Raw genomic sequence first — 12,222 nt, forward strand, 5'->3', positions numbered from 1 at the left:
CATCCCTGGTGGTCTAGTGGACCTCTGACTCCTTCTCTCGCTCTGCTCCACTTTCTGCTCTCTTCAACCTCTTTTTCTGCTCTGTGTCACCCTCTAGCTTCTTCACCCTTCTGTCTTTTCATCACTTTTTCAGTGCTTTCTGCTCCGTTTCACCCTTTATTCTTTTTGCACTTTTTCTCTTTATTTCACTTTACCTCGCTCCTTTGGCCTCCTTTCCCCCGTTTTTCCCACCGCTGCTGCCCCCGCAGCTCCTCCCCGCCAGCGCGACCAGCCTCTTCCAGTTCCCCTCCCTGCTCCCGCCTCCCAGCTGTCCAGCCCTCCCCAACCCCTCCTTCATGGCAGCCCGCACCGCTAGCGCTTCAATGGCGCGCCGCTGGTGCACCGCTGGCAAGCCCATCTGCACCCATCCACCACCCGACTGCGACCAGCGCCAGGAACTCTGGACCTCAGCAGGACCAATGCTACGACCCAGCGGCACTTCACGCACTCAACCCAGGCCACAACAACAACCGCAAGCTAGAATCACCAGCCAACACCCACGGACTCTTCAGCTGTCACTGCTGCCGGCACACCTCCAGGAACACGGGCCCAGCACAACCCGCCCGCAAGAACACACCCGAATGGAAGACCCTGCAATGCATCCTCCCCAAAGTACGACCACTCCACAAACATGCCACTGAAATCGCAGACCTCCTCGACAGCACCACCCCAGACGTAGCATTCTTCACAGAAACCTGGACCAACACCACCTTAGGACAGTTCAACGCCATCGCCATTCCCCAAGGATACAAGATCTCCTGGAAGGACCGACCCACCCGCCCGAGAGGAGGAATCGCCATCATTCACAAATCCACCCTCCGCTTGAGCACACTCCCGGACGAGCCCACAGACCTGATGGAACAATTCACTTCAAGATACAGGCCAGCCCTATCACCACCCTCCAGGGAACCCTCATTTACCGACACCCTGGACCCTGCTGACCATTCACCAACTCCATCATGGACTTCATCTCCCCGCAAGCCATCACATCCATTAACTACACCCTACTGGGAGACCTCAACTTCCACCTCCACAACCAACTAGACCTCAACACCGCATCCCTCCTGGACAACCTCCACAATATTGGACTCCGCCAGTTCGTGACCGAACCCACGCACTCAGCAGGACACACACCTGACCCCCTCTTCACTACAGGAATCTCCATCCCTTTCAACCACACCACCGAACTCCTGTGGACAGACCATCGATGCATCCACTTCACCTTCAGAACACCCACCATCCAACGACACCAGCACCTGCTCCCACGGAGAAACTGGACCAAAATCACCAATGACCAGCTCACCTCCTCACTCGGCAACTCTACCCCAACCACCGCGGAAGACGTCGACCCCAACACCGCAGCTCGAACTCTGCACAGATGGATCACCGACAGCGTCAACACCATAGCCCCCCTCAAGAAGAACAACAACACACATGCCAAGAAAGCTAGATGGTTTACCACCAAACTTCGAGAGTCCAGGCGCACCTGCCACTGCCTCGAGAAGGCCTGGAGCAATACAAATCCACAGAAGCCCACAATAACTTCCAAGCAGCCAACAGCGCCCACCACCAACTCATCAGACACACGAGGAAAACAGCTATCGAATATAGAATCTCCACACACGCACACAACAGCAAAGAACACTTCAACATCATCAAGGAATTCGCCCAACCCAACAGGGTGTCTACTGACATTCCTGCCTCACAAGACCTCTGCAACAAACTCAGCACCTTCTTCCACCACAAAATCAAGAACATCTACGACAACTTCAACGAAGACAACCAACATACTAAACCATCACCAGCCACCCCAACACCCTGAAGCTAACAAATGACAGCTGGACAGCCCTCACCATCGAAGACACTCTAAAGACAATGAAGTCAATCCACTCCGGGGCCTCCACAGACCCCTGCCCCCACTACATCTTCAACAGAGCTGCCGACACCATCGCACCCATGCTCTGCCACACCATCAACTGCTCCCTGGCGAACGCCTCCTTCCCTGACAACTGGAAGCACGCCAAGATCAACCCCCTCCTGAAGAAGCCCTCGGCAGACCCCAACGACCTCAAAAACAACAGACCCATCTCCCTGCTCCCTTTCCCAGCGAAAGTCATTTTGGAAAGCCATCAACTGCCAACTCGCCACCTTCATCGAAGAGCACAACCTCCTTAACTCGTCCCAATCCGGCTTCAGAAAAAAACCACAGCACTGAAACCGCTCTTGTCACCGCAACAGATGACATCCGATCCCTACTGGACAGAGGAGAAACAGTGGCCCTCATCCTCCTTGACCTCACAGCGGCATTTGACACAGTCTGCCACCCTAATACGCAGACTCCACGATGCAGGGATCCGGGACAAGACCCTCGACTGGATCCACTCTTTCCTCTCCGGCAGAACGCAACGGGTCAGACTCCCTCCTTTTCTCTCGGACCCTACACCAACCACCTGCGGAGTCCCCCAGGGGTCCTCCCTCAGCCCAACGCTCTTCAACGTCTACATGGCTCCACTCTCCCCCATCGTCAGAACCTACAGACTCAACATTGTTTCATATGCAGACGACACCCAACTCATTCTCTCCCTATCCAGCGAACCCAAAGCACCCAAACACAACTTTCAAGAAGGCATGGAAGCTGTCACCAAATAGATGGAAAGCAGCTGTCTACAACTGAACACCAACAAAACTGAAGAACTCATCTTGGGCCCAAACCCCGACGCCTGGAATGACACCTGGTGGCCCCCCGCCCTCAGAAGCCCACCCATCCCTACGGACCACGCACGAAACCTGAGTATCATCCTGGACTCCGAGCTCAAAATGGACCGTCAGATCAACTCAGTCACATCCTCCTGCTTCTACCCCCTCTGCCTACTACGTAAGACTTTCAAATGGATCCCCCTCGAGCACAGAAAAAACGTCACTCACGCCCTTGTCACCAGCAGATTCGACTATGGCAACGCACTCTATGCCGGAATAAACAAAAACCTCACCAACAAACTACAAAACATCCAGAGTGCCGCCGCAAGACTGGTCCTCAGCCTGCCAAGACACTGCCACATCTCCCAGCACCTGTGCACACTCCACTGGCTCCCCATCAAGACTAGAATCACCTTCAAGATCCTCACCCACGCACACAAAGCCCTCCACAACACCAGCCCAGCATATCTGAACAGCCGACTCAACTTCTTCGCACCCCAAAGAACCCTACGATCAGCCCAGCTCTCTTACGCCGTGGTTACCTGCGCCAGAAAGACCAGATCGGGAGGCGCTCCTCCTCCTTCCTCGCTACCAGAGCCTGGAACGCCCTACTGCTCCACCTCAGACAGACAACATCACTCCCCATCTTCATGAGAAACCTCAAAACTTGGCACTTCAACAGACCCCCTCGTTGATGGACTGGAACCTGCACCTCCCCTTGTCCCCAGCGCCTTGAGACTCTTACAGGTAAGTAGTCGCACTTAATAAACACTTGATCGATTGATTTGCCAGGGATTAGTGAGAATGAATCATATGTATGTTCAATGCTTTCTTAATAAATTGTGACCAGTTGTCGTTTCTGTTTAACAATATATGTATTAGTTTATTGTGCTGCATGTAAAGAGTGCAGTATAATATAGCTTAGTACTTTTATTAAAGATTTCAAAGTTTAGATTATATGTAGGTTGTAGAATTCATATGCATTTAAAGAGAACTGTTAAGTTAGCGTGATTGTGAGCTCTAAGCTTACAGTTGAGACATTTAATCTTAATGTGAATGTTATTTTTCTGCATATTTTCTCCTCTGCAGGGGCAGACCAAAGGCATACATTAGTTAAAAAAAGCACATTATATTTCTGAGATAGTGGGGCGAGGAAGAACTGGCAAGGTCAAATAATTTTAATGGAGAACAAAGGAAGTGTTACCAGTTAGTGCTATCTGACGAAGGGAGGAACCCATGGGCGCTTCTGAAGCGGAGACTGAAATATGGGGGTAGTGTTCAGGGTGTCAGTTATTTTCTGGGAACTGGAAAAGTATTGTGATGTGTATGAGGTCATATTTATTGAATGTCCTTTGTGCATTTTAATTAGTGAACCCACCTTGGGGTTAGTCAGATTCCCTTAAGACTTTGAGAGGTACAGACCTCTCTTGACATCTGATTGTGTGGCTTCATTCTATACATGATTCCTTACTTGCAGAACTTCTCCAGAGGTTTTGATGCTGACACCTCTATTACTTCCTTGGTTAAATCGGATTTTCGCTATCCTTAGTTTAGTGTGGGGTTTAGTAGATGTTGCAAATCTTTTCCATGTATAGGGAGAAAGGTCAAAACCATTCGTCGACTAGTCATCAAATCCTTTTCCTATCTTCTGCATTGCTGTCACATAAAGTCTTATATGCTATCTGCTGTTGAGGACCAATATTGTATGAGGCTTTGGCAATTTTGCATGTTTATAGTATGTTCTTGAGAGTGATATATATTAGTCTGGCTTTGAGTTCATAATAAACCTTTTAACTTCAAGTTACGGACCCTGACTTTTATTGTGGGGTCTTGAACAATCACACTGTACTTTAAGATATAAATTGTCGTTAGCTACTTTTCCTCTCAGGATACTATAAAGGTCTATTGACCAGAGTTAAATTGGAAGAAAAGGCCCAGACCATTCTAATTGATGAGAATCTTTACCGCTTCAGGCAGGAATATTTGCAGTTCAACCACTTCCCGTCTGTATGCTCTGTCAGTGGCGGTTTCTGTCAGCATAATGCACACTGAAAAACATAACCTGACAGCAGCACTTTTTTTTCGTAGGGTTCCCAAAGCAGATTCATGAACTTAGCTAGATAGACAGATTTTCAAGTAGTCCAGCTTCAAGCTAGCACTCCATTTCTTCCCAGTAGAAAAGGCCCTAGCAACCTTTGATTCAGCACATGCTTTGAATGAAGCCTAAATCAAGATTGTATTGAAATAGCTCCACCCGTTGTATGCAAACCTTCCTCCGTGATTTTTGTGTCCTAGTCTCCACATTTTCTTTCATCCATTCTTCTTTACACACACGGCAGCATCTCTTTCTTTGTGGTGAAGCCTTACCATCTGTACAAGTGACAGCTTTGCTCTTAAACATTTTGGTGACAATCTGTCTAAGCCTACTATTCTACAAAGCCTGCAAAACAGGAGCAGTTTTTTAAGATTGGTTATTATTAAGGCTCCCTGTTTTCCGTTTTTACTGATTTTTACAGATAAATACAGACAGAAAACATTTATTTTTTTGTCTGTATTTATTTATAAATGTGGATAAAAACGGAAATTTGGTTACTTTTTGAGTAATTCTATATACTGTCTGCCATGACTGCCAGGCCAATAGCTGTGTGGATTGATAGGTAAGGGGGCTAAAACAGAAAGGAATTTCAGTGAAGAGGCTTTAACAGCAGTAGATATGCACAAGGTTGATACTGAAGTTTGCATATTTTCCTAAAAGTGCATTAATGCATCTTCTGCAGGTGTTTACAGCATTGAAACCTGGTAGGCATTCAAGCATGAGTGCATATTTACTGGTTAAATAACTGAGGAAATTTCCAAAATTCAGCTTCATTTTTCCACAAAACCCAAAATAAATATGGTAAATCCAGATAAAATTAGCAAAAAATAAATATGGATAAATACAGACGGAAATGTCAAAAAAATAAATACCATTAAACCAGGAGCCCTAGTTATTATGCTCATGAATGCATGACTATTGAGGCATCTCTTGGGAAAAATGTCAACTAATTACCTGGACTTTCTTCTTGTTATCACACCTGCCTGTCTAAACCTGTAATGCTTGCAATGGAAGAAAAGGTGGTTAGAACAAGTTTTTATTTTACACAATGTGCTAAATGCACTGGAAGTGTAGTCTTCCAAATTATTACCTGGTCTGTCTGCTTCACATCTGATTGTATGTGTAACACTGTCTAAGATACCTGCAATAGAAGTAAACAATAGTTATTATGCCCAATGTCTCAGATGCACCACAAGAGAAAAAGCAAATAAGTATCTGGTCTTTCTGCTTATCATCACATCTGCCCTTTCAAATCTATGAGTAGCACTGTCAAGCTTTCAAAAGAAGAAAAGATGGTTGAAGCACTTTGTTATATTATAATGTAACAGCAATGTTCCTGATATTCATGTTATAGGTTGACATGTTTCTTGCCTGTAGTTGTCCCAAAGGATCTGTGGAAATTCATCAGGACCATATTTAATCATAATCTACATAAAGTGAGTGTTGTAATAGAGAAATAATTTCATTCCCACTATAGCTCAATTCATTGTGCACTCTATAATAATATTGAGGTTTTTTTTCAGTTCCAATTTGATTTGGAAGTAGACATTTTCCATATTAGAATTAGGCCCCTTAGAACTTGTGGGGTCATTGGCCACCCGGAGATTCAGTGCCCATTTGGCAGTCTCTACTGTACATGCCTGTACATCTCCAGAGTCCCGGAGACTGGTTGGGGTCAGTTGCACAAACTCCAGAAAACTTTGAAATTACATATTAGCGGTCTTTTTGCGGTAATACCATGTAGGGGAGGAGTGATGGGAAGTCCAAACCGAACGTCCTTCACCTGCAGGATGCTGATGAGTATGTACTACTAGGGAATTAACCAAAGACAAATACTCTCCCTCGGTTGCTCTTTGTGAAACCCCTTGAAGCAGTCTCATGTTCCGCAATGTCCTCCCTTGAAAAAAACTTTACTGAAATTTGTCCTAAAAGAAATAAAAAACAAATGCCTTGTGAAATAAACACAACCTATCCGTCAAGCCAGTATTAAAAAAACTTCACTGGCTGCCAATATAAGAACAGATTAAATTTAGCACATAAAACACTTTGGGGGACAGGCTCTAAGATAAATCACTCTCTGATGGCCTTCTACCAACCAACAAGATGTCTTCGGTAGGGCTAATCAGTTTTTAGCAGTGATTCCAAAAATCACGAGAGCTCGATCAGGAGGGCGCAGGTTCTCCTACAACACGGCTAGACTATGGAACACTCTTCCTGTACAGCTGCGTGCAACTATTCACCATCTCTCTTTTTGGAGACAGCTGAAGACTTGGCTCTTTCAGAGCCTGCCTTAACTCAAGCCTCCCTCTTTTATGCTGCGGGCTCCACTTATCACGGATAGCGCGGGGATGCCTAAGGGTAGCCAGGTGCTCTATAAATATTAATTATTAATAATATTATTATTATTATTATTATTATTAATAACCACCTCAGCTTGTGCATATGTAAACCATACAACGCCATCTGTTCCGAACATTGACAATGCCCAGTGCCCAGTCACAAACACTTCTCAACGTTGTCTTTTCTTATGCTTTTTATGTCAGGTAAGAGAACTCAGCACAAGATCACTAAGCAGTTTATAGAACTTTGCTGACGGCCATTAACCTGGGTGATTAATTTGACCTCGTAACCCCAATGCCAGCGGTGTTATGCACCCATTGTCCCAAATATTTGAAAGGCATGTTACTAGATCGCAGACATGCAAGTGTGAGCTTTCAGTGCAAATGACTGTGTCCTTATTGGCCAGAAATTCCAGGGTTTCCCAGCTCCACTATCACAAGGGCGGACAAGGTCACTGGGAGAATATATCATTTAATGTGTATCATTCAATCCATGCAAAGTGGACCAAAGTAAATGATGCAAAGGGCACATGTTGGCTCACTGACTGTGCAGGAGAGCAAGCACCAAACACTCACCTTCCTTAAGGCTATACCATTAGTTCATTGCAGAAGTGAGATACAGTACTCAAATTGGGAACAGTTACTCATAAAATCTATTGAGGCATTCTTTGCAGTGTGCCTGCCTTAAGATGGGACTTGTGCTACCCGCAGATTCATTAAAACATATGCATGTGAGCCGTAGTCTACTACACACTAAAAAGATGTAGCATGAGTCCTAGATGGAGCGTCAGGGCACTTTACATAATAGGGCAGAATAGAGATAAGTAAAGGAGAGAGCTCAGATTCCTGACTATCAACAGGAGGGGAAATAACCCCTGGAAGTTGCACTAAAGCATTAGACTCACCTCCGTGAACAGATAATAACAGAGCAGGCCAGCATATGTAGGAGCCACCTGCTTGGACTCCGTGATCTTGCTTAAACCCAGAGCACTGTGGAAGAAAAACACTAACATGCTGCAATTTTGTGGTGCCCTCTTCGATGGTGATCTGCTCCACTGCACAGTCTCTTGAAGAACTGCTACTGCTTGTTCTGCTCTTCTGCAAAGAGAATGACCTTTTTTTGCACTGTTTGGGGCATATTCTCAAGAACATGTGCTAACTACCGCAAAATTAGCTTAACGCAAATCTTCACATCGCACTCTTTCGTGGGAAAATAATGCCGTGTTAACGTGGTATTCCCCACACTGCGGTACCATGCGATAGTCTCGCGATAGCGTTTCAAATGAACGCGTTAAAATCAACGCGACGCCGCAAAAACACGAAACTCAAACGCGAAAATAGTAGCGATGACGCCAATCGCGATACAAAAATCTGCGAAAACCAGCCACAGGCCTGCAATTCTCATGCGTCATGCGGGAAAATGCACTATGAAAGTAGAAAAAAAACATACAAACAAAAGCCAAACAACAGCGAAGCACAATGGAGGTAGTCGGAGCAAGTACAGAGAACAACCAGAACCCCACAAGCCCCCCGGAGGACCAGCCTAGGACCTCGGGGTCAGGGAAGGGCAAGGACAAGAAGAGTAAGAAGAAGCGGATCAGTCCACAGGAAAACAGGATCCTGATAACGGAGGTGGTTGAACACCATCAACTACAGTTTGTCACCTCCATGGTGTCACTAGCAACAAAAAATGGAATATGGCAGACCATCGTGGACAAGGTGAATGCAGTCGGAGTGCTGAAGAGGACAATGGAAGAGGTCAAGAGGCGCTGGAATGATGTGAAGTGCAAAATCAAGCGGAAACTCGCAAACAACCGGAAGGCAGCAATGCAGACTGGAGGTGGGAGTCCAGCGCCGCAGGAGGAGCTGGACGAGATGGAGGAAATGGTGTCCACAGTCATCAGTGGGGAGACGGTTGCAGGAGTTGCGGGCCCGGACACTGCTCAACATGACCGAACACAACAGCAACAGGGTGAGTAACAACCAGGGACTGGGGGGATGGGGGCGATGGGCACAATGGCACACATGCACAATTAAGCATAGCACATCTGCGGACAAACCATGCCCCAGACCCCCAACTTCCACGCGAGACCAATGCACCCAAGTATGCAACATCTCAGCACTGTATAAGCACAGAAGTCGGAGGCACACCACATGTAAGGGATAAGGGGTAGCTAAATCAGAGCTGGAGGGGTGACTCCCCCAAAATGCGGCACACACACATAACATGCAGAGCACATCAACATTGACAACGATGTGGTACAAACCGCAACACGTCCACAACAGAACAGAGGACACAACTGGTGCCGTTTGTATGTAGAAACTGGCCAATCACATTTGGCATTGCAGGGAAATGTGAGTTGACAATGTACAAGAACAAACACACATCCGTGATGTTGTCGGAATGTCCACTGTCCCGCATCAAATAGGCAGCTCCCCCAAACAGTCACAATGTACACTGTTATGCAGTCTGAATGTAAACATGTACAATGCGTCAACATACATGTGAACACAATGTTAAACTGCATCTCCCCTTCACATTGCAGGGGGAAATCCAACACCTCCTGCAGAGCAGGCTGAACCTCTCTTCTCTGATGACGAAGAGGACCGCTACACTGTAGACTCCTACGCCCTCCAACAGCTCGTGGAGGGCCTCTGCAGCCCACTTCCAGGAGCAGGGCAGCCAAGCTGCTACGAGAAGAGCCCACCCCCTGCACAGAACACACAGGAGGCAGCACCCACCACCACTGCTGCCTCCCAGGACCCCACGACAAACACATGGCCTTCCAACGCCGTGTGTTGGGGTGCCAGGAGAAGCTGGCTGAACAGGTGCAGGTAGGGTTTGACCGCATGGCAGCCAAACTAGACGCCATACGTGGGTGTCTAAGTCCCATCAGGGACCACTCACAGTCCCCAACGGACACCCACAGTCTGCTCCATGCTCTCCAACGAACTATGGCTGACATCGCTAGAGTCCTGGTTCTAAGACAAGAACGACTATCTAGGCAGAGTGGCTCTAGCGATCCCGCCCGGGAGTTGGGACACATGCGTAGGATACTGGAGACCATGGAGCGGAAGCACACACAGTATAAAAAAGTAGCGGCCATCTTTGAATGGTCTCAAACTAGACCAGTGCATTCACCAGGAAGAAAAAAAAAGGAGATAAGAATGAGAAAGGAACTTTGAGTAAGACAGGAATGAAATAAATAAAGGGAGGCGTGGAGAAGTAAGGAAAAGAAGAAAAAAGAAGAGAATAAGGAAGAGAAGAAAGAAAAGAGCTTTAAGTAAGACAGGAATGAAAGAAATAAAGGGAGGCATGGAGAAGTAAGGAAGAGAAAATAAGAGATTAAGGTAGAGAAGAAAGAAAAGAGGAAGAGAAAAACAGAAACAGAAAGACAGGAATGAAATAAATAAAGGGAGGCAAGGAGAAGTAAGGAAAATAAGAGAATAAGGAAGAGAAGAAAGAAAAGAGAAAGTGAAAAAAATGGATCCAAACCTAAAACCCTCTGGTCTACATGCCTACAGCATAAAATATCCAGCAAACCTATCCAAAAATGCGGCTACAAAGTTCAAACACCTGCTAATGAAAAATCACCCAGAAACACTTATTTCAGATCCTTACTTCTGCACCCACAAGGGCATACTAACTAATGACCTCATTTTCTATACCAAAAAACATGCACATTGGGGGAATGTCTTCTACACCATGCTTCGGATCTCTGATTCTAAGAAAACCCCACATGCCCTCAAATTGTCGGTAGCCGCCTCGGACTTCTGCAATGCAAAAGCAACTATTTCCCTATACAACAATGGTAATATCCTTATACAAGCCTCAAATGACAATCTCGCCCTTATTGACAAGATCTTCCATATCCTCAAGAAAGCATTGAGCAAGAAGACCTCACCTCCCATCACAAATCACCCTGACTGTCTTGAGGGTGTTCACACTCCACCACAAAGGTCCGTGACTTCATCAACTAGTACTGAAATTAATTTTTGCCACCCCCAAATGACTACCACCCAACCCTCACACTGGACACAACCACTCCAAGGCCTCCAGGCCCAAAAGGGTCAAAGACCCAATCGGCTACCAACCAATCTTATGCCCACACACCCCCAACACCCTCGACGAACAATGTAGAGCCATCCAAATATGAATCCTCCCCCGCTAATCCACTCTACTCACCTACAATCGAACCTGCCCTCAAGGCCCTGCTCGACTTGCCTAGAACCCTGATCTATGAACCGTCGCTCTACATCTCAGAACATATAGCCACTAACTTAACTAACCACTCCTCGACCATATCTCTTCCACATGTCACAGGCCCTCCCACTTTATCTCCTACCCAAGCCATCACCCATACCCGAATGGACCCCCCCCAATCCGTCCTGACACACGAATCTCATTGGAACCTAATATTGTCACCCCCATCCAACCAGACCAAACAGGCGGACTCCCCCCCCTCAGAGAACGCACACCTCAACACATCATTAGTTGTCCAAACTCTGATTGCATCAAACTCTTCAATGAGTTATCCATTGACCTAGCTCACCTCAAGTACGAAATATAGAATCTATCAACCATCACCAATGAGCTCCTATATTCTCACAGAGCCACTGGAGCCACCGTGAACCAAATCTATTACCAAACAAACAGATAAATCACCCGAAAACCTCACCCCGAGTTCACTATTCATAATACCATACCTTCCCCAAACTACCCTTCTCGTCCCAAGAGACCACTTGCTGAGTTATCTGGCAATGACATACGTAACCTCCACCTATCTTATTCCAGTTCGTAAGACAATAGCAAGCCTCCACAGAATAGTATACAAACCATTCACACTAATCCTTGCAGAGAACCCACTCACAATCACAGATCTATAAATAGCAAAAACCTCAAAAATATCGACATAGTGCAGACAGACCTCACCCACTATGCTAGCAAACTGAACTGCGTACTTCTCAATTGCAGATAAGCCAGCAAACATGCGTCTGACATCTACGACCTTATCCTCTCAAATGAGCTTGACATTGTTATGCTTACTGAAA

General features: G+C 46.3%; 1 long non-coding RNA gene across 1 annotated transcript in view; it reads right to left on the reverse strand.

Annotated features, from left to right (window-relative positions):
* LOC146862494 (uncharacterized) overlaps positions 1 to 12,222 on the reverse strand; it is a 37,863-nt gene that overhangs the window by 9,998 nt on the left and 15,643 nt on the right. The window contains exon 2 of the long non-coding RNA XR_014978466.1: positions 5,922 to 5,972. This is a non-coding gene — a long non-coding RNA (uncharacterized LOC146862494). The remainder of the gene's footprint in view (positions 1 to 5,921; positions 5,973 to 12,222) is intronic.

This window comes from Triturus cristatus, chromosome 2_2 (assembly GCF_964204655.1).
Source record: "Triturus cristatus chromosome 2_2, aTriCri1.1, whole genome shotgun sequence".
Lineage (NCBI taxonomy): Eukaryota > Metazoa > Chordata > Amphibia > Caudata > Salamandridae > Triturus > Triturus cristatus.